This window comes from Cygnus olor, chromosome 1, assembly GCF_009769625.2.
Source record: "Cygnus olor isolate bCygOlo1 chromosome 1, bCygOlo1.pri.v2, whole genome shotgun sequence".
In the NCBI taxonomy this organism is placed as follows: Eukaryota; Metazoa; Chordata; class Aves; order Anseriformes; family Anatidae; genus Cygnus; species Cygnus olor.
In genome coordinates, this window is record NC_049169.1 from 61,850,234 (window position 1) to 61,874,297 (window position 24,064).

Genomic DNA, 24,064 nt, shown 5'->3' on the forward strand with positions numbered 1-24,064 from the left:
ATAGACATACAAATGAATATTTAATTTTTTTTTTTCATAATTCATATTTTTGGATATTTGCATTATATTGACTGCAAAACACCAATAAAATACTGTATAACATACTTGGTACCTGAACGGTGCACAGAAAGCTGGAATGTGCAAAAGGCAAAATAAAGGATATGGTTAAGAAGGCTTAACCTAGTGGTTTAGAAAAATAACCCATATACTGAAGTTGAGTGATAAAATACTAATCCAGTCAATGCCAGTGGTAATGTTTCTATTGTCTTAACTGAAATCTGGTTCAACCAAAAGTATTTCACATTATACATCCATTTGTTTTCCCTCACAAACCACCAAATCTCTTCCATATCTGAGACAAATCCCTGGTCTGATTTAAAAACATCCTTTCTTTCTCTCTCTCCACTTGAATATAAACTGTTCCTGTTTATGCTGCATCTGAACTTCTTTCATTTCTGTCACAACCTTCAGAAAAGTTTCCAACTGCAAATATTAAACCTGTTTGGAATAATGAGAACTACATACATAAATGTCCCTTTACTCCCTTGCCAGCATGGCAAAGGAGCAGTGCAGATGATTAAACCTAGAACGTGACAAGATACCTGCGTGAGGCATCACCTATAAATAGTAAAATGAGAACACTGAGGTGGCTTTGGATTCAGCAGTGGTGTTAATTTTGTTTCCATCTGACTCCTTCATGTACTGCGACCTTGACAAAATCAAGTTTTGCTTCCCTGAACCTTGCTGTTAAAGGGAGGTAACATATTTTCTCTTTGAGCTCCTTGAATGTAGGACATCACATACGGAGCTGAACCAAAGATGGCAAGCGTATCTGCTTTTGCTTCAGTGTCAAGCAGCTCCTAAAAATTATGAGAAGACAGGGCTGTGTAGGTGTCTGGGGGGAAATGTTCCAGCTGGGGGGACTATCACCAGGCTTGCTGCTTTTCTTCAGTGCGACAGAGGGAAATTCCGAAATGTGGGGGATGCAGGAGAGGCTCAAAGCACCTGTGACAGACTGCTTATTTCTGGGCAACCTACTTCTGTAAGTTCCTAGTTTAGTTGCCTCTGCATAGGGTCTGGCCTCATTTTCTTGTGAGTGCCTCTTGTCAGGTGAATTTATGGGGAGAGATGAAGTTGGTGAGCTGTGCAATTAGGGGCAATTAGCCCAATGGGAAGTCTGTTTTCAGGTGGCCTTTGGAAGAAGGTAATGTTAGTGAGACAGATGATGAATATGATGATGTCAAGTAACCATTTACTCCCTTTCCCAAAGATATTCCCTAGAAGTACTTCTCAGAAAACAATTGTTAGCACTTTCCCTTCTCATTTGAATTTGAAGCCAGTGACAATGGATACACTAAAATGAACATGGTCAGAGAGCAAGGTCTTATATAGATTAGAAGGTTAAGACACAGCTCTACATCTGAGATGCAGTCATTCAGTTGAGGTATGATAGAAAATTCCTTTTATTTCTGTTTGAAAAGGAAAAAAAAAAAATCAAATCCTAATCCTCAGAATCCAATGAAAATATTAACTACCTTGGCCAAATCTGATTCTGGGATCCAGAGCTCTGTGGGAAAAGACTGTGGTTGAAACAGATATCTCTGTTGGTTCGTGTCTGCATAATGCTGGCTTACTCCCTGCTTTATAATGTATTTTGAAACCTACAATATGAACAACACTATAGAAATGAAATTTCACAAGTTAAAGTGCTATAAAGTTGTTTTTGTCACTGAGCTTAAAATGAAGTCACAAATACACTGTTATTTTAATTAACAGTATATTTTGGCATTATAAATTATCTCATAAGTCAGAACAAATAGTTTCTCTCAAGGTTCAATTGCTCTTTATATTTCTTCTGCTGCTTCTGGAAAAGCTCCTGAAACATTTTATTGATGAAGTAATGCACTCTCATCTGCATGCAGTACTTCTGTAGCTCCGGCAAAGGTTTCTGGTGACATGATAGACCACAAGAACAAAGCTCAAATTTATCGTATTCCCCCAGGTGGAATTACAGTCTTCATCAGTTAATGCAGCATTTCTCAACTTTGGAAAGTTGAATCCTGACCTGCCAAGAAAATGAAACTTACAGTACCGCTGTTACCAGCAATGTTGTTTCAAAAGCCTACTCAAAATGAGCAGTCACTCAAATAGGCTGTGTAGGTATTCATCCTCATCTCTCCTACATGCTTCAATTAGCAGTGCATTGTCAACAGTGTTGAAGTAATGTCATTGGCATTTGAATCATGACCCCTTTATAACCAAAATTACTGCATCAGTTTCTTCACAAATTCAGGCAGTCATTGCTGCATTATGGATGGGCTGTGGTTTCAGTATTTCTCCTTGCAACCAGATGCCTTAAAAACCCAAGCAATCAGAATAACAAAATATATGGATGTCCTGGAGGACATGTAGGAATCTGTCACTTAGTATTCATTCCACAGTAGATTGGACAGTTTTTATTGTACATGATTTACTGTTTCCTTTTTCTTAAAGCTTTACTAAGCAGGAAGTTTGTACTTGAGTCACCTGCCAGGGTAGGTGCTCTGAAGCCATCCAAGTTCACAGCTTCCTCTGTAGGCACTCAGAGCAGTTGTTTAAGGTTACTTTAAAACCATGAGGCACAGATTCGATCTCAATCACCATAAGGTGTTATTAAGAGGAAGTTATTTCCACATTCCAATTTGCACTACTAAGACTAAAGTAGATAAACACTCATTTAAGTTGAAGCACTGCAATTTTCTCACGTAAACAAGGTGTTTGTCTTTCTCCAGGTTCTGTGCTTTTTTTTTGGTTTGGGTTATAATATTATCTTAGCTCTTGTCTTCCTAAAAGTTATCTGCTTACATGCTTCCAACAGCAATATGAATTGGAGAGTTTTCTTTATCTTTTTAATTTTCCCTGAAAATTTGCTTTACAGAAGTGACCTGCGTGCAATTGCTGGGATCTGATGAGTGTTTGTAATTGCCTTTCTGGTGGATTTTTCTCTGTAGGAACTTTTCTTAACCTTTTAGTATCACTTTGTGGCTTGAAAGCCTGAACACTGCTGTTGGGAGGTAGTGATGCCCGTGGAGTTGTCAGGACAACCTGCTGCGATGACGGGTGGGTAAGGATGGCTCTTGTGGTCACAGTAACTTTGCCAGTTAGGTGGTAACCTGCAAAATTTGGAAGCCCTGAATCGCCTCTCTCATTCCCAGTTGCAGATGTAGTTGTGTGAGTACATTCACTCTTTGCCTGCCATGCACAAAGCACCATGCTGCTGCTTTTCACAGTTCTGGTCTATGGCTCACTGGTCTGTATTAACAGCAGTACTGACTGTTACGTTCACCTTGAGAGCAGCAAAAATCCATACTAAAAAGAACATTTCAATCCTAGGTGGAGCAGCAATTAAGCATGCTCCTCTTAAAATTTTATGATTTATCTATTTTTTGCTATGAGGCATTTGTTTGGGTTCCTTCATCTTCACTGTGCTGCCCTGTCTTCCTGCTCTGTACTTTGTGGGGCTGATTCTCAGGTCTGGTTGAGCTGTGCTGTGTTACATCAGGAATATCACTGGAAGGGGGGCAATGATACCACTTCAACAGAAATGTATTTAAAATATGTCTTTTCTCACCTTCTATCCATCTTTGCTCTCCATTATTATTTTGTGAAAACTCTTTTTATTTAAAGGATATACAGAGTGGAGCTTGGGGGAGATTTTTTTTTTTTTTTAATTTTAATTATTATTATTATTTTTTCTGGGAAAATTGTATAAGAAGTAACCATAAGGTTCAAGGTCTTGTGAGCATTCAACTTTCTCTTGTTGGTTTTAAGCAGCAGAGTTTCTTCTGGTTGAGAATGCCAGACCGGTGAGTTGTAAAATGAGGAGACGTTCCCACATGGGCCAAATCTTAGAGGATGTGTATTTTTATTGCACACAGGATGAAAAATTATAAGGTCAAAGTTGGATTGACTTTGGTGGTTGACCTACTTTCTCAATGCTGCAAGTGTTACTTCTGTGCTGAGGGTGAGGCACTGCAGGGTGAAAGTGGGCAGGATGTTTGTACAGTTGACACCTCTTGCTCTGGTAATTTAGTGGTGAAGGATTCTACTCTTCCATCCTGTTATCTTCACATCTTAATGCTCACTGGTAGAGGGAAGCCTCAGAAACTGGTCTTTTTGCTTTCATAATAAAAGCAATGCATAAATGGGTATTATTTTACTTTGATCCCATGGCGGTCTTGTTCAGCGACTTCATTTCAAATCAGTATTTCTCTCCAAATGACTCCAGCAAATAAATAATACACTAACACAGGAGCCAAGAGCATGCCATTACAAGTCCCCTTTGTACTGTCAAAATCTTTCAGATTAAAAAAATGTCCAAGTAGTGTGGCATGACCCACCACGAGGTTAATGTCCAGATCTGTCCCAGCTCTAGGTGTGCTGGAGTTGCAAGGCTGGTGTCAAGTCATGGCGTCTGAGATTTGTCTGACCCTGAAGGAGCACCACCAATTGACTGGCTTTTTTTTAGAGTTGTATAGGCATTACTGAAGTAACACCTAACACTACAGGAGCCAAAAAGATATTAGAGGAAAATAAATCTTTTCCTCCCTGCTGTTTGCTTGTTATGTGCATTTGACAGTGCTTTGTATTGTCTCTCTTAGCTTGCTTATATACAACTGATGAGTCAACGGGGAAGAAGAAAAAGCCCATATGTATATTTTAAGAGAATTTAGATGAAAAAAGAGAAACTGTTTAAAGGGCAGGTCATGAGAAAAATGAGCATTTTTGAAATTGGCTCCAACAAATAAAAAGACTCCAGATACAACATCTTTTTAATTAAATCCAGCAGAGCTGCTAATGACTGCTGAAGACCTCCACTTTCTTCTCAGACGTGAGGATCATTGCTCTAGCAGGTGGGACATCCGCACTTCCTTGCCATAGTGTCACCCTGGAAGCTTGCCAAATGAAGACTCAAAGCAGACCTGGGCATGGCCCCATGACGGCTGTCCCTTGGAGTCAGAGGGGTGCAGAAGTTTCCCTCCTGGCTGGTGGTGCCTTGGAGCCTCACCAGGGCACTGCTTTAGTGCCCACAGCATGCTGAAGACCGCAGGCCCTCCATATAATTCCAGGGAGATTTGTAACATTACATGACACAGACGATACTTTCTTAATCTGATGTGAAATGCTCCTCTGGGCAGAAATGTTAGAGTCTGGTACAAAGAGATTGATTAGTGAATGGTTACATGTAACTGCAAAGTTGATTATCACAAATAAGCTTAGAACATAAGTATTTTTGGTAGACAACTCATGTTTTATTCAGGGCTAAATGAGTAAGAATTGATGTTTTATAAACACGCTGGGTATTCTGAGGTTAATGCTTCTCTGACTCAAGCCCTTCTCTGTTTCTCTTCCATCTCTATAAGTTTGTTTTAAGCAGTTTCCTAAGTTTTCTGCTTTCTCTGCACTGAAGGAGAGTGGCTGAGAGCATATTGTCACATCGGGTGTGATATCAGGTGTACTTTTTTCTTCTTACTTTGGTATTGACAGTCAGTTGTTGAGGAGTGGGATGGTTGTCAGAAAGGTGGTGACTTATTATGAATTTTGCTACCCAGATCCCTCGTTCCTTGTCCAGGCAGAAGTCCCACAAACCAAAAAGAAAGACCTGAAGAACTAGCCCTGAGTCTCCAGTCTTTCATCCTAAAACTTATTAAAAATAGGTGAAACCTTTTGATTTCATTGGATGAGCTTTGGATGGGGCCCTGCAGGAGCAGGATGCTACGCAGACTTGCTGGGGAATCTCACTTAATTTTGTTTTGTTTTTGTCTGCATTTTACTTACCTTCCATCCTCTTTCTCCACCCTGTGCTGTACTTTGTCTCAGACACAGGAATTGGGAGCAGTGGGCATGTGTCTACTTCCTTGGCGCTTAGGCTGAGCCATGCACACCATGCCAGAAGAAAGGGAAGTCAGAAATGCTGTGGAGGGGACAAAGGTGCAGGTGCATGGTAGAGCTTGTCCACTGCTGTAAGCCCTGCCAGGAATTAGGGGCCTCTTGCTCCAGGTGCTCAAAACATAAGGTTGCCTAAGGACAGCACTGTCTGCTGTTGAACTGTATATTGAACTGTATAGTCTTTGTGGTGAGGAATGAAAAGAAAAAGGTACTGATTGAATTTTTTTTTTTTTGGTCTCTGTTTTTATTTCTCATACAATCCTGGAGAGGGAGGGTGGAACAAAAGCTTTGTCATATCTCAGTCACTGGCTTCCTTCCTTAGAGAGAAAATAGATTTTTTTTTTTTGAAGATAGTTTTAGTTTTTATTTGCCTTTCTCAAGCGTCACTCTAATGAAAAGTAAATGTAGTTTTTTTTGCCCCCCTCAAGAACCATGCAGGCGGAGTCTGAGCTTCTATCCCTGCTCTGTTATCCAGACTCTCCCCTTTCTGTAAAAATTGTATTTGGAATTCAAAAGTCTAACTGGCTTTTCAGAAGAAAGGCTGTTTTTCTGTCCTGTGTGCTGTCAAAATCTTTTGTTAGAAAAGCTGTTTTCCTAGATTATTTTAAAGTTTGCTTTTGTTCTCGACCATTTCTTCAGTCCTAGGTATTTGTGTATCCTGGAGGAAGAGAATTTGATTCTTGTATCAATATTTGGTAACAGAATTCTTCTGGCACAAAATACAATATTCCTCTATTTAATCTACAACCTAAAAAACTCTTGAAGTATTTCTCACTTGACTAGTGATTATGGATCTTTATTCCTTATTTCAATTTTTGTTTTCATACTCAGAAAAGGAAGATCTTTATTTTTAATTCACAAATCCCTTATATTTACTAAATGGAAGCTTGTAAACGGGGAACAAATGTGGAGATGGGTAGTGAGAATTTCAGATTGTTTCCATATCCAAGGAAGAGTGACTACACAAACAGAAGGGAAAAACACTTAATGATTCAGGCAAATAGAAATAGATTCTAAAAAATTCACATTTGTAACAACTGTCTGTAGCTTGCAGTGCAAAACTGCAAGGCACACATTTGATTTGTAGAAAAGAAAAAAATCAGAATACTTCATTACATAGTTTGTGTGAGGCCATATAGTTCTTGAGTCATAATGACATTTCAGCTTGTGTAAATAGCTTATGCCAGCAGAGGATCCAGGTCTGATAGAGAAATTACCTTAAATTAGTTTATTTTTGAAAGCAACGTGCTAGCATCTGAGAGCAACAAAACATTTTCAGGACTAATGTTAAAAGATAAAAACAAAAATCTTCTCCCTTTTTTTTTTTTTTTAAATTTAAATTTGCTGTTCGAAATTGATGAGGATTTAGTACTATTCCCTCCGTGTCTTGCATTGTTTCCCCCTACCCATTCTTTATCTTCTAGATCAAATGAATATTTGATGCCACCAAGAACCCCCCTCAAAAAAAGACTTCAGTCTTTACTTATTTTCCGCTGGTTGGCAGAGTGCTATTATAGATTATCAGTACCCTTTCTGAAAATCAGTATATATGATTTTAGCATATGATAGAAGAAATAAATAGCATAATCATACCATAGCCATCTCCATCCAATTTGCTTGTCATTTTGTATCTGTAGTTGAACTATGGCACACAGGTCCTGAAATGTACTATGATTTTGTCTGGATCAAATGTATGTTCATGAAAATACTTCACACTCAGACTGACTTTGCTTCTGAAATAGTAAAAACATATCAATCTTCTGTAATGCTGATGTCCAGTCTGTGAAGCAGCTGGAAATCATTTATGCTCAGAGCTCCCTAGAGCGTTTCTCATTGTTTACTTGGAAAGACAGTGATTAAATTTTATCATCCCAGTTGCTCGTTTGATTCCAGAATCTCTGAAATTTGAGATTCCAAATCTCTATGCATCCCTCTGTCCTAACATAACCTCAGTCAAAGAGTTTTGACCAAAAAATTTCAAGATTTCTAGATTAAGGCATTTGGGTGCCTTGATCTAGACCTTTTTATACTGTAGAAGGGTCATATAGAAGTTGGAGCTTGTAGATTCAGTTTTAACTCTTTGGATAAAATGTGAAAATCCTAACAACAGCAATTTAAGGATTCGTACAGGGAATACATGGGGTGAAAATTAAAAAAAAAAAAAAAGTAATCATGTGAGGAGTGGAGAACTGGCATTGATTCTCAGTAGAAATAAAAAAAAAAGAGGGAACAAATGGACTAAATAGATGGGTCTTGATAACTTCATGAATGCAAACATATGATAAGTTTGCCTAACAGAGAAGAAAAAAATTTCCAGGTCTTTTCCAAACCTGGCATTCAAGGCTTTGAACACTGAAGACTGCAGAAAAAAACAGAGCAAAGTAATTTAGTTCAAGAAAGCGTTTTTTTCTTTCTTCCTGCTTTCCTAGGCTCCTTTATTAGTCTCTCTCATGGTGAATTACAGGGATAAAGGGCATTCTTTTTCTTTGTTAGATTACCACTTGCATCATTTCTTTCCTTTCCTCTTCGCACAAACTTACGTTGACATTTCTGTTATGGCAAGGAGTCCTTCAAGGACTGTCGCTTTTTGCCATAAGAGGAATTACCACATCTGTATTTATTTCAGAAACAGCATATTTAAATAAAAGATTGTGAAGGACCTTGTTGGTCCTAAAATCTAGTTGTCTTCTACTGCCAGTGTCCCCTTGGCAAGAATTGATAAGATGATTTAAGCTTTTAATGACTTCTGAGAAGGTGGACTTTTGATGTAAGAAAAGATTTAAAGAACTGAGGAATTTAGCATAACCCTGCATCTAATTAAATCCATAATTTACTTTTCAGAAGGTAAAATATGGCACTTGATATATGCCTACGAGTGAAGCTGAGCAGAGAATAGAGAAATTAATACGCTGGAGAAATTTGGCTGGCATTTGCACTACTCTGACTTGTGCTGTTTGACACTAACCTAAGCTCCAAGCATAGCTGCAGGGCAGTGGCAATTTCCGTGTCTGTGTTTAAGAACCTACCAGCATATTCATAATGCAGGCTAGGATTGCCTCTTTTAACACAGAGATTGTTTCATAATCTATTTGGGATAGGAAAAGTAACCTACCACTTTTGTACCCAGAGTTTGGGGAGCAAGAGTACATTTTAAAGAAGTATCTCTTCATGTGCAGAATACAGGAATGGATGTGTATGCTCCGAAAACACAACACCATGTGCTAGATGCTCTTTGTTGTCCTGATCAAACTTTCTGCAGGTCTTATGCTCCTTTTGTTTTCTCTCTTATTCAGGAGACTCTCCCAGGAGTCCCATGTATTACTTGGTCTCTAGTAGATTTGCTGCTTTGTGGAGAAGTGATGACAGTAAGTCTGGGTGTCTCTCTTTGGTCAACTAAAATTTGTTTAAATTTCAAATTTGGGTATGGTGTTTTATTTGATAATCTGGGTGCTCCTACCAGAACTTATGTAGGGATCTGACATACAGTAGTTGCCTCCCAGCTTTGGGTTTGCTGCTGGAAATCCTTAATTAGATAATTAGTGAAATTTATTTCATTGTCTCTAGGTTGGTCTCTTGCGGACGTGAGCTGTCTTACTAGGTGGAGGAGGGCTGGGCTGAAGGCTGCAAGCAGAGCTGGTCAGAGCTGCTTGGAGCTCTGCAGCATTGTGTGGAGACAGAGCAGTTTCCATGCAGCTTTTTTTGCACTGGTCTGTGTGTCGAGGGGTTGAGAGCGAGGGAGGAAAGATCTGCTGGGGATGTTCCCATTGAGTGGTTGGGAAGCTACCTACATCTCTGCTTTTCCATACCCCGTTCCCTGGGCAGTCAGTGACATGCAGAAGTGGGTATTTCTCGAGGAGTCTATTTCTACTTACCGTTAATTGAATTTCTTGCATCAGTGTTCACCACTGAGGATGCCTGAGAGTGTTGTAGGTTTAGCTGCTATTTGTGTGGATGAACCTGAGGAAAATGGGAGACTTAATGTAAGAGGCTAAAGAATGCATTGACAAAAGGGCCAATAACTAGTCAATAGGATTTCATTTTGCTAAGTATTCTGAAGGAATTCAAACAATAACTAGCTGAGAGAGTTTTATAATCTCTCTTTTAAATCATCCTCAGTCCAAAATGAGCAGGGGTGATCACATTAGGGCTTACGTAGTGCTGCTCTGGGTAGCCCAGCAGTAAGTTTTAATCTGTGAGGAAAACTGGTAGAGCTGTTGATAAAATGCAGGATTAGTAAACACAGAACTGAACGTGATGTGCTGGAGGAGAGCCAGCGCTGCTTTTCTCAGGGAAGCCAGGACTCGTGAGCCTCGCAGACATTGCTGGCAGAGGCACCAGGACCATGACCTGGGGTGGTCTGACTGAGGGAGTACACACAGCTTCCACTGAGGTGGGGGAAAAGCTCCTGGTGCAGAAAGTAGGGGTAAAAGGGATGGTCTTCATGTGCTCAGGTAACAATTAAAATGTAGCATGCAACCAGGGGATGGTTTTCACTGTGGAGAGAGGTTACCTGTGGGGACCACGGGGGATCTGTGATGGGAGCAGTGCTGTTCAACACACACATTAGTGGCCTGGCAAAGAGAGCAAAGTGTGAGGGGGGCAAGCTTGCTGCTGCTCTGCACAGCCACTTGGGGTGACCACAGGCTAACCGGTAAGTCACAGAAGGATCTTCTGATGAAGAAGGCCACAAATTGCAGCTGAAATGTGAGAATGATGAAGGAAAAGTTGTGCATCTGAAGAGGTGAGGAAAGTCTAAAAGTTTGAACTTCATATTAGCATTTTGTACTCAGGAAAGGGATCTTTGGATAAATAAGTACTATGAAATGATTAATTTCATGCTCACAGTGATAATAAGGCAAGTAAAAGGCTGAGAATATGAAGGAAATAGAAAAAGAGAACAAAACAGAAAGTTTGATGACGCCACTGAATAAATTTTGGTGCAGCCAGATCTTGAATACTTCTTGTTCTGGCAATCCTACAAAAAAAAAAAAAAAAAAAAAAAAAAAAAAAAAAAAAAAAGAAGGATATAATTTAGCTAGAAAAGGTTGACAAATTTGGAAGAATTTCAGCATCAGCAAAAGCCCAAATGGTGTAGGGTGCTTGCAAGTTGGGGGAAGGAAAAAAAAAAAGGATGAATGAAGGGGTATCTGAACAGAGATTCATAAAATCGCAGAAGGTGTAGAGAGGCAGATGATTACTCACTGTTCCTCACAATATGATATGCGGATTAGATTATCAAACAGAATTTTAAAAACAGACAGAAGGAAGTACTTTACACTGCCCATAATCAGATTGTGGAGCTCATTACATTGGCTGCTGTGGAGACCAAGAGTATAAATGGTTCAGGGAAGGACCAACACATTCCTAGAGTAAAGAGCCATTACAGGCTATTAAGCACAAAGGTCTGGAAGCAGCCTCCAGCTCAGGAAGTCCTTAAACTACTGATTACTGGAAGCTGGGACTGAACTATGTCAGGGGAAGGATCACCCAATTTGTGCCAGTGCTTCTCTAAGCACCTGCTACTGGCTGTTGCCAAAAAAGTAATACTGGACCAGACAACTTTTTTTTTTTTTTTTTTTTTATTTGACTGAAGATGGCTCCTTTCATATCTAATGCAAACAAACCAAAAAAAAAAAAAAGAAAGGGAAATCTTGAATGTTACAGTGGATTTGAGATGTTGCCCTGTGGTTAGGTGCAAAGGAGAACATTACATGCCTTGAAGGCAAACTGGGAACAGCAGGTTGCAGGAGTGCTGTGCAGTCAGTGGAGATGCATGTGGAAAACTGAAATAATGCCAGAGTTTAGCCAGCACATTTTGTTCATGACTTTCATAAGCACCAAATTGCAGGAGTGAAAACTGCCTCCAACAGACTCTGGCACACGTAAATTGTTCATAGAGAGTGCAGGTACTGGCTGGCCGTGTGCAGGTATTTTCTAATTGTGGTTGGCAGACCTGAGAGCTTGCAAGCATAGGGTTTGTCTACACTGAATATTTAAGAAAAGCAGAGCATTGTAACTTAAACATTGTTATACAAAGGACTGTTCTTTTCTTGCTAAATATCTAGGTTATCTCCATCTGAGAAAAGACGCCCAAAATCTGCCTCCTGGTGGGTGTCCTTGCCATAGGCCCTGTGGAAGACAGTCGCTGTGTTCTGATTTCTCAGCCTTCCATCTTAGAGACTATCCTAATGCTAATGTACGCACCTGTGAAAAGGAGGATAATAACCCCAGCCTGGAAATGCAGCAGCTCCAACCCCAGTGACGGCTGAAATCATGCTCAAACCTATTAACCGTGTGCAGCTCTACCGTACTCTTTCATTTGCAGATAGTTTTTCCTAACACTTAAATGAGATAAACACTATTGACTTGTTGTCTTGTGTGGTCTTTGAGGATTTGGACATAACTATTCAGTATAAACCAAGCACTGGAAGATTTTTTTATGCCCAAGGTAGAGAAAAAGGCTCAGTAAAGCCAAATTCTGGGATATAAACTCAAATCTCCCCCTAATAAAGTATATATCCTTTGATCTAATAAGTAGGTTGCGTCTTGCCTGACTTTTCAGCAAAATGAAAATGTAATGCATTTTTTGTTTGTTTTAATACAGTTGTTATACTTGCCTAGCTTGAATGCCAGATTTCCTTTGGTTTCCAAGGCAGTTGGCTTCTGTGTTGGAATTTCTGTAATAGCATCAGATGTGGAATTAGTATCAGAAATTTTTGTATGCTGTATTTTTAATGACATACGTGTGTATGTACACATATGCTTGTTCACAGTAGTAGTGTTAAATGAGTTGATAATACCATCTATCACAAATTACTGTTACTTGATCTGTAAAAGTAATTATGAAAATACAACTCATTACATTATGATGCAGCATTTCCTTGCTGCTTGTTGCCACGTTTGTTTCTTCTCCTGAGTTTGAAAGCAGGCTGGTGTGCCCATTTTAGCAAAGTTGTGGACTTCATTGTCTGAAGAGTAGATTATATTAGGAAAGCACAGATTCACTTTTCCTGGCTATCTCTTATCAGGTGAATGGCGATTACTCTCACTTCTATGGGAAAGGCTGCCCGTTGAGCCTCTTCTTTCATTCATGCACTCAGCACAGTAGAGATGATATTGCTGGGGAAGTGTCCTGGTTTCAGTTAGGACAGAGTTAATTTTCCTCCTAGTAGCTGGCAGGGTGCTATGTTTTGGATTAGAATGAGAAGAGCGCTGATAACATGCTGATGTTTTAATTGTTGTAGAGCAGTGCTTGCACCAGGCCAAGGACTTTTCAGCTTCTCTCTCTGTCCTGCTAGCGAGCAGGCTAGGGATGCAGCAGGAGCTGGGAGGGGACAGTCCCAGGACAGCTGACCCAAACTGGCCAAAGGGGTATTCCATACCATCTGACGTCATGCTGAACAATATATAGGGGTGGCTAGCCAGGGTGGGGGGGGGCGGCTACTCGGGGATAGGCTGGGCATCGGTCAACGGGTGGTGAGCAATTGCATTGTGCATCACTTATTTCGTACACATTATTACTATTAATACTATTATTATTATTATTGTTGTTGTTATTCTTTTCCCTGTCTTAATAAACTGTCTTTATCTCAACTCACAGACTTCACTTTCCCGTTTCTCTCCCCCATCCCGGAGAGGGAGGGGGGAGGGTGAGCGAACGGCTGTGTGGTGTTTGACTGCCAGCCGGGCTAAACCACAACAGGAAGATAACTGAAAACCTCTTGTGTTACCTTTCTATTGGAAAAATGCCAGATGGCGTGATGTGCTAGTTAGGGCAATATGAGATAGTCACCTGGATACTCAGCATCTGCTCTGTTATTGAATTTATTCTGCCCTCCCTTTCCCCTATTTTTTCCCTCTCTCTTCTGAATTAAAATTACTAGAAATGCACATGCTTGCTTTTTAGTTCAACCTCTTTTTTTTTTTTTTTCCTTTGGCTTTTGTGGTGCACACTATGTTGTCTCTTTTTGTCCCAAGACAAAATTCTGATAAGAACCCGTGTGGGAGTAGGCATTTTTAGCTTGCCCTTGGGTCTAAGTGTCATTTCTGCCCAGTTCATGCAATATCATTATCCCTGAGATCATTTTAAGGCTTTTGTGTTCAAACAAACTTGAAAAAAAAGCATTTCCATGCCTGTGTTTTATGTGCTTTCCATCCAAAGCCCTAGATCCAGCCTGGCATGTGAAGGAAGGGCTGGCTGTTTGCACAAAGCTCTGCCAAGTCTCCCCCAAAAGACTCATTGACCTCGGCTTGCCTTTGAGTGGGTTCTGCTACAGGAGGCTTGCATGTCTCTAATTCTGACTTGAAAGAGTGTCGAAAGCTGGATGCTGTGATGCCTGTAGCCATTCATTAGACATATTTACCTAAGTCTGCTGAATTTGCCTTCCAGCTGGAAGCCTTGTCCTCAGACTGGTCAGATGAATTTATTCATGGAATAATCATAGCAAACTTTGCTTCATTAAGTTCTTGTAGTGGAGGGATCCAACTTTACTGGCTGTATTGCCTGACAAGTGATAGGCTGCGAGCAGAGTTAGCTGAAATGTTGGTGTTTTTCATCAAATAAAGATTAATTGCTAACACCTATTCAGCCACATTTGCTTAAGTACTTTGCACAAAGTAGAAACTTCCTCTGCTATGAGGGCAGGACTAAGTAACCACTGGTTGGGTTTATCACTGTCAGTGATGCAGGATGGAAAATGTGGTACAGCCCCATTTTCACCAGAACAAATTGTAGTGTTATAACTGACTAGACACGAGAATGTACTATTGTGTTTAGGAATAATTAACAACTAAATTGATAGCAAAACAACATGGAAGGAGACTCCCAAATATTGGATACTTTTTAGAAATATTTGAAAATGTATTTTTGTAGTTTCTTTTGGTTCATTTCTTTAAGGCTTTTATCTGGTCATTGAGAAGGCATGTTAGATTATGTTGTGTTGAAATATATGGCATAAAATCTTTTTGGCTAAATTGTTCAGTCCTGATACATTGCCATGTAGTGACGGTCTTTTCGTTGGCTCCCTTGTTCTAATGGGTCTTAGTCAAATGTAAAATATCTTGGAAAAAACCCTTTAACGTCAATGTCTTTCCCGCTGTTAAGTGGAAAGGGAACACTGGATGACCAGAGGCTATTGTTAATGTGCTGAATTGTTCATGCTACCCACAAAAAAGGGAATTTAAGACATTCTGACTCAGCCCTCTTGGTTTTTCTGGACATATGCTGTGAGCAACGATGCTTCTGAGCTCCTTTACCATGGATATGTACTGCACTGTATGTTTTCAGGACAATGAAAAGATTTATTTAGCATATGGCTGACCTGGATTGTCATCACTGGCTCAATTGACCTTTATTGCCATGGGACAGTAGTAAGATTAGGAGATGCTATAAATAGCTGTTGCACTGTGGGAGTGGTATTACAAAAATGTACTTTACACAAACAGACTGTCACTTCATTTTGTGCGGGATGAGTGCATTGGGCATATGAAAGGAGATCTCTCCTTGAGATTTGGTTTTTGGTTTTGCTTATTTTTAAGCCCTGTTCTAAATCATTGCTGTTGGATCTGTAAGATTGTTTTGGCTGCTGCCATCAGCTGCTAAAATATAAAACACAATAGTGTTATGGAGCTTTATGAAACCTATCATCCAGGAGCAGCTGAACTTTGTATCAGCAGTGTATTGTGCTCCTACCTAATATCTTGCTATTCAAGGCTGATTTTGCAGCGTTGAGTGCAGCTGGGGAAACAGCTTGGTGGAAACGCTCACAGTCCTTGTGAGCTCCAGGGGTGCTTCTGGTCAACATCTGTGACCTTTGATGGAGGCCGTATTTATTTCTCAAGAAGGGCTTTGGAATAAAAAGATAGAATTGAAATAAAAGTGGAAAGCAGCTGTAATACCTTGAGGGCATGCTGATATGATCAGGAAGGGTAGTGCATCACTCTCTTTCCTAAGTGGTGTCCCAGTGTCATGTTTACATATTCTGATGCTGAATGGAAGACATTCCCCAGCCTACAAACAAAGTAAAACTGCCAGATGTTGCATTTTTGGCATAAACTCATATTTCATTCCTCCAATAAAAGCTATTTGGAATTATGCATAAATTGATTCAGCAGGTTCTGCTGGTATGTAAAGAATAAGTGTAATGAATGGGGACTCCGCTGAAACTGGCAAACAGAACCGTATGCAGCCCACTGGATTGATGTTTCAGTTTAGTGCCAGATGAGTAACTGATCTTCATTAAACAGTAATTTTCAGTGATCAGATTACTTTATGCTTTTCCTAAACTGCTTTAGCAGAAGATGGCATTCAAGCACCATTTCACCCAAACTGAAATTAGATGCTGTGCTTCCTCTTCTGATTTCTGGAGAAGGGCGGGGCGGATAATAATATTGGATGATTATATGTGATATATGCACCATTTATTTCTTTTTTTGTCTTTTTGATTTGCAGGAAAGCAATCTCCAGGTCAGGCCTCCAGCACTTGGCTCCTGTGCATTCCCTCAACATTGCAGTCTCCAATGGACCTGTGAAGGAACCAAGGGCAGCGTTAGAGTGGACTGTAGGTGTTTGTTTCTATGGCAATGTATTTGAGCTGTATCTCTGGCTAGTGCTCCCTCCAACCTTAAAACAGCGTTATACGTTGCATCGCTATCAGAATTAGTGCTGGTTATTAGGAACTTCTATTATGAAACAAAGCACATGGCAGAGACCTGAAAACTTGTGGTGACTTGAGCAACACAGGACAGAACGGTTTAGACTTTCCACCTTGGGAACTGTCTGGCTACATTTGCTCGCTGCCTTCTTGACATGGTCTGCCATCCAAAGGTGAACTGATTTTAGCACAGCAGGATTTTGTACTTTTGCTTTGTGGGCCAAAATTTAAGACTCAGAATACATGTTGGGTTTGTTGGTTCTGTAGGAGCAGTAGTAGAAATCTTTGTTCATAATGCTTTGCAAGCATCGCAAAATGTTGTTTGGGTCCAAGCTGGGCTATAGACACAGAGAGAGTGTTTCTGTCTCCCCAGTCTTGCTTCTCCTGCTTCTGTTTCTGGATCAGTTCAGAAGGGGCTGGGTTAGCACTGTCTGCACTTTCTCATGTGGTTATATGCTGGTGTGTGTCAAGAAGTTGAGCCTTAAGCCAGGAGGTCTAAATTAAACACCTTTCAAATTTGTAATTTAAACAAACAAACAAACAAACAAACAAAAAAACAACCTTCTTAAAGGTGTCATTGTCTACTACTCATTTTTGCCAGGTGATTCCTCTTGTCATCCCAATACTTATATTTTGCATTTTACTTCCTGGCATGTGAATTAGATGTTGATCAGTTCAACTTCTCACCTCTTCCAGTCTCTCAGATCAGCACTGCTGCTTTACTTCACACTTTGACTGGAGAAGTGAGGCATGTGGGGAAGGGTGCAGGATATGAATGGAAGACATCTGAGGCTGGGAGGAACCTGGACTGACCAGCTGTAGTAACTGGTGAACGTGGGGGAGAAACGGACTTCTGCAAATCAGAGGTGCAGCACAAGAAAAAGAGATAATAGGGAGGTGGTTTGGAGGTGTGAAGAAGCTAAAATGGATGGAAGTTTATAATTGGTAGTGAATGTCAATTAAAAATATATATATTAAATTTTCAATACTGATGTTTATTTCCTGAGGTGTATTTAGTAAAGTGGATGGCTGTTTGCATTAAGATATATTGGAGCCAGACAGGAAGTCTTTGTAGCTAGTCACTGGAAGGTATAATTAATCAGTGCATATTGTATCTCCATCTATATCATCCTGCTCTTTCTTTGATATTTCCAACATGATTCTCCAAGGACCCATGATGGGAGATCTTTCCAAAGTCTAAGTGGCATGAACATAACTTGTCGCTTGATCTTACAGTAGAAAATGCAGTAGGAATCTGTCCTTGTCTTCACAGTAATGATGAAAAAAATCCTGGCTATATTCTCCATTTTCGATTATTCTTTGCAGATGATTTGCCATTATCAGATGGCCTTGTGAACGGGACAATGATTCAGGGAGTGGGATTTCTGTTCCCTGCTCTGCTACTGACCTTGTGAGTGAGCTGATTAATTGTTTTGCCTCTTGGAACACCAGATGATCTAGCTGTAGAATGGAGGTGATGATTCTGGTGTCTTAAAAGACCCTTTACATAAGAAACAATATTATTGCATTGCTGTGATTACTATCTATCATCCCTGAGGTTTATTTTCTCTCACGTACTTACAGATACCCAGTTTCATCATATTTTCTACACCTAATTCAAGTTAACTTGCAGCTTCTTTTTCGAATTTAATTAATTAATAAATGCTATTTATTCACAGCAGTTTACAGAATATATTCTCAGGAGTAGGTGATATTATAGCCAGAGGACAATGCAGAAGATGCCTTACCAAAAGGAACCACCTTAACTGCTTGTCCCTGTGATATGTTTACTATGTCCAACCCCTTCTCTAACTCTCCATGATTTCAGGCAACCATCCTACAAAATAATAATAATAAAGTAACCAATAATAAATAAATAACGATCTAAGCAATTCTAGCCCATATCCTCAAATAAGTATGGATTGAGGCACCTCATACAGTGCCTGCACACCATTGAGGATCCTGGTCATTGTTTATTTTCATACTTCCACTTTTTCCAAGGAAAATAACCATAACTTTTTGTGCGAAGTCATCTTGTAATTTCCTTCTAAATGCTGCCGTCTAGCTTTTACTTTTTTTTTGGTGTCTACAAAAATCTTGACAGTCACTAGGATATTAATGAAACTGACCAAAGCTATGTCATTATTTTCTTGTATTTGTCCATCATGTATTTGTTAATTTGTTAAGTCTCATCTTCTCTTTAGTAGATATTTATTGGACCATGATCACACAGCCTCAGGACCCATAACTGTTATGTCCCATAAGGGGTTTTTTAAAGCATGCAGCTTCCGTTCTTGGAGTAAATGAGAAAACTTTAGACTGGTCTGTACTTTATGTACTGCGAATGCACAACAGAGTTATGTAGGTACAAACTGAATGTTCTTCAGAGGAGAAATATTGTAACCTCAAACCATAAATTATACATGTTAAATAAAACAAACTTATAGGTCTTAACAAGAATAAAAACAGTATGCAGATGAGTAGAAGTTAAAAGCTATAACATTTAGTAATATGAGATTTAGTAGTACCAGATTTGGAGGTTTTACATTTACCTGCTCCTGTAAAACTAATTGGTTGAGAAGGTCTATTTAGTTTTATAGGATGCTTTAACATCCAAGGAAAAAATATTTTTTCTATTTTCTACCAAGTGATAGAAGACTGTAGGGCTATGACCTCACTGAGATCACAGAGACATGGTACAATAGCACTTGCATCTTGAATGTCAAAATGTGTACATGTGGACTTTACAGGAAGGATGGGGCTAGGATGGTGAGGAGGGGAAGTTGTCCTTCATGTGTGAGAGCAGCAAGAATGCTTGGAGCTCTGCTGTGGGATGGATGATGAAACTTATGAAGAGTTTATGGGTCAGGATTAGAGGGCATACCAGCACAGGTGATGCTGTGGGTGCCTGCTACAGATGTCTTTAGGAAGAAGCAGGTGATGAGGTCTTCAGACAACTGGAAGAAGCCTCATGTTCACAGGCTCTGGTCCTCAAGTGGGATGTAAACCACCCTGAAATTTGCTGGAGGAAGAGCAGGGCACAAGCAGTCCAGGAGGTTTCTGGAATACATTGATAACTTCCTGACATAAGCGATTGAGGAACTGATGAGAGGACGTGCTCTGCTGGATCTCATGTTACAAACAAGGAAGACCTTGCGAGAACTGTAAAGGTCACTGGCAATTTTGCCTGCAATGACTGTGAGATGGTGGAGTTCAGGATCCTGAGAAAAGGAAACATGGCAAACAGCAGAATCCCAGCCCTGGGCTTCAGGAGAGCAGACTTTGGCCTGTTCAAGGACCTGCTTGGAAGAATAATGTGTAATATGAGTCTGAAGAGAAAAGGCGACAAAGAAAACTAGTTAATACTCAAAGATACCTCCTCCATGTTTAAGAATCATCCAACCCCACATGTGGTACATCAACCAAAAGCAGCAGAAGGCCTGCATGGATGTGCAAAGAGCTCTAGACAAAACTAAGACACAAAAACAAATATAAAAACTCAAACATAAAAAAGCACACTATGAGTTGGAAGCAGAGTCAGGCCAGCCAGGAGAAATGTAGTCACAAGCACTGCCCATTTGCACAGGGATGGATTAAGGAAAGCTAGAACATATCTGGAGTTGAATCAGACAGGAACAAGAAGGGCAATAATAATGGCTTCTGTAGACATATCAATAACAGTAAGAACAAAGTAACATGAAAAGAGGACAGAACCATGCTATTTTCAGTGGTGTCCAGTGACAGGACAAGAAGCGATGGGCACAAACTGGAGAACAAGAGGTTCAGGAAGCACTTTACTATGCAGGTGACGGAGCACTGGCACAGGTTGCCCAGAGAGGCTGTAGAGTCTCCCACCTTGGAGATTCTCAGAAGCTGCCTGGACATGGTTCTGGGCAACCTTCTCTAAGTGTCCCTGCTTGAGTAGGGAGTTGAACCAGTTTACCTCCAGAGGTCCCTTCCAACCATAACCATTCTGTGATTCTGAATGCTAGGGAAAATGTTGGGCCACTGCTGAACGGGTCAGGGGTTGTGGTGACAAAAGACATGGAAAAAATGTGTACAATGCTTTTTTTTTTGCTTCCATTTTTACTGTTAAGACCTGCCTTCAGGAATCCCAGACCCCTGAGACTAGTGGCTGAAGCAAAGAACCTGATGGAATGCATGCAGGGAGCTGTCTGATATCATTGCAAGTCCACTCTACTGTCTTTGAAAAGTTGTGGTGATTAGAGGATGTTCCTGAGGACTACAACAAAGCAAGTGTTATTCCTGTCTTCAAGAAGGTGGAGGATCCAGGGAGCTACAGCAATCAGCCTTACACTGATTCCTGGGAAAGTGATGGAGCAAATCCTCCTGGAAGCCATTTCCAAAAATATTAAGGATCAGAAAGTGATTGGGAGTAAGCAGCATGGATTTATGGAGGGTAGATTATGCCCATCCAACCTGACAGCCTTCTATAATGAATTGGCTGCCATGGTAGAAGAGAGGAGAGCAATGGCTGTTACACTGAGTTTTGCAAAGCTTTCAACACTGTCTCCCATAACATTGTTGTAGTAAAACTGATGGAGTTACGGGCTAGATAAATACAGTGAGCTGGCCTATGAGATAAAATTGTAATCAGTGAATGTGACTTTGCAATGAATCTATTGCATTGTATTCTGAATCTTTTTGACATTAATCAGTAGTGTTGACTACTTATTTTCATGGACAGTGGGTGTTTGTGTAAGAGCCTAGTGATATATGACACTTTAGATAATTAACACATTAATATATTAATATGTCTTCTACATATGATGAAGTATTTCCCTCACTAACATAGATAAATGTATTTCTTTTCCATGTGAATGGTTTGGCTTCTGTATCATCATTTCCTAAAAGCTATACTCATTTTTACACTGAAGGATATTTCCCTTTCATTAGAGTTTCTGCAAGACTAAGTTTTGTAATTCAGAATTGAAAATTCAATTGAAAAGAGATGTACATCATCAGATGCTTACATGAGAAAGGGAGGACCCTGGAGTATGGGTATTCCATTAGTCACATAAAAACATGACAAGGCACTGGGAACTTTAGTTCCACTGAAATAGTGATGAGTGCAAGCCCATGCATACTTTAAAAATTGCGGAAATTTTGTGTACGGATGACTTTTGAAGCAATGTGTTCAGGATCAATAATCCTACATTGCAGTTTCTTATTTCTTGGAAAAGAACTAATGTTCTTTCTAGAGAGATCAAAAGAGAAAAAGAGGGCTGTCATATTTCAAAATGGTGGCTATCTGTAATTTTGGAATGATATTACAGGAGGTGCCCTTTCTAAAATATTTTTTCCCATTACTGCCCAAAAGATTGAAGTTGAACTGTTGTCAGCTAAAATAATGGTTCATGAGAGCATAGGGAATCATCATCTCAGTTGAAAGCATCTGGACATTGCTCCTCCATGAAGACAAATATTGTTGTTCTGCTTCTGCATACATATAATTTTTCAGATGATGGTAATGACAATCTCAAAAGCTCAGCAGAGAATACAGGAGTGGGCAATGGATGCAGGGACATGGGAAAGCCTGGTGGGTGGGAAACAAGAATGGCAGAAAACAGCTAGAGAATGTGGTGAACCTAAACCTAAAAGCTGAACCTCCCTAAAATAGTTCAGAAAGTTGGAGATTTCATATCTTCAAGGCTGCTTTTTTTTTTTTTTTAATATTTTGTTTTGAAATGATGATACAGTATCATATCTCTGATGCTTTTGGCTTTGTTTTGTTTCATATCCGTGCATTACACTTGTAATAATTAAAGAAAAAGTGACTTCTACATAAAAAATATTCTCAAATTAACATGTGCAAAGATGGAGTTAAAATTAAGAGTATAAGTCAACAACAACAAAAATGTCTGTGATATTTTGGTTTCCAACATGAGCTTTACCAACTCAGGAATTTCAGGGTTTAGAGCAAAACATAAGCCAAGTGTAAGAGACAGACAGCTGGGAAAAAGACATCCAAACAAACTTGTTTCTGCTTGACAGTGCCCTTGTCAAGAAAAGGGCTAAATCTGATCATTTTTGCTTGCAAATATGTTTAATTAAATTTATATTAATGAACACTGCTTATATATTAATCATAACTTTATCATCCAAATGTGTATGTGTAAGAAGATTAATCTCTGTCACTGTAGTGTTAACAAAGGAAAAAAAAAATCTTAATTTATTTTAGAAATCTATTTTACAGATTTTTTTTTTTTTCCAAATGCCAGCCTTGACAGGAATGGATTAGAGCTCCACTCCTGTTACAAGGGCTTTTACAGGTCCTTTAAACTAAAAATCTGGGAGGACTGGCTAATCTGTTTGGCTGAATGTCCATGGATCCTTAACACAGGAAATTCCTCAAGTTTGTTTGCATTGCCTTTGAAACAATAACGACTGCAGCTTGAAGAGCAGTAAGATATGGAGATACGGGAGGGCTTTAGAAAAAAACTGTAACACCTGCTCTGTCATGTAACCATGCTGGGTCACTTAAACAAAGAAAACAAGTTGACTTAGTGAAATGTGCAAAGCAAGTTACGATCAGAAGCATGCAATTACGTTGTCCCCAAACTCCTAGTTGAATTCCTGTTTCCCTTTCACTTTGGGGGGGGGGGGGGGGATTGCACATTTTTTGTTTCATATGTAAAGAATGTTTGTCATACTGAAACTATTTTAGTGTGCTATAAGGTGGTAGCGGATCAGGAACAATCAAATGGGAGGTCTCCATCTGGGAGAGCATGTTGAGTCTGCATGTCCCCTGTGGGGCAGGCTGCATTTGCCAGGAAAGCAATGCTGCCTCTGTCTCAGTGAGCAGGGGCTCTTTCTTGACCCAGGGCATTGCACACATTTGCAACAGCTGGAAAGCCAGGCGAGGAATCAGAGTTCCCAGTCCTCCTTTTAACAGGCCATGCTCATTCCTGTTTTATCCAAGATGATGGACAGTGTCTCTTTTCTACAGAGCAAGTCAAAGCAAAGCACGTCAGCCTAAAAGCATGATTTGACACATCAGCTAATCTGTTCTAATGGTGAGTTGGTACCACAAGCATTGGTCCTACTTAACCCACCCTTAACCCACCACTCCTTGTGTCAGATCCAGCAGTTGTGGGGTCACAGGGTGAGTCATTTTGTCTATCTGTTTCGGTAGCTTTTTTTTATTTTTTATTTTTCCCAGCAGTAGAACTGATTCATGTATAGCTTCGCAGCCACCAGAACTAGCACGAGGGAAATGGCAAGAGCATGAAAGTGGGGTCTCTGGGGTCAGGGACAGAAAGAGGATGGTTGCCTCGTTAGCAGCCATTTACGACTAAACCCAACATAAAAACATCAAGTGCTAAATAAACTAAATTGGCAAATTATTTATGAAAAGGTTGCTGAACTCGAATCTTCTGTGGAAAAATCTCTGTCAAAATCCACAAGTGACGATGTAGACTTTGCTGTGCTTTAGTTTTGTGTTACGCAGAAGCTCATTCTAG

The 24,064-nt window shown here is 39.9% G+C and overlaps 1 protein-coding gene across 1 annotated transcript in view; it reads left to right on the forward strand.

Annotated features, from left to right (window-relative positions):
• The window catches only part of DGKI (diacylglycerol kinase iota), a 212,287-nt gene that overhangs the window by 58,736 nt on the left and 129,487 nt on the right, over positions 1-24,064 (forward strand). Inside the window, 1 exon segment of the mRNA XM_040561335.1 lies at positions 16,379-16,487. The gene's annotated coding sequence lies outside the window, so the exon portion shown is untranslated.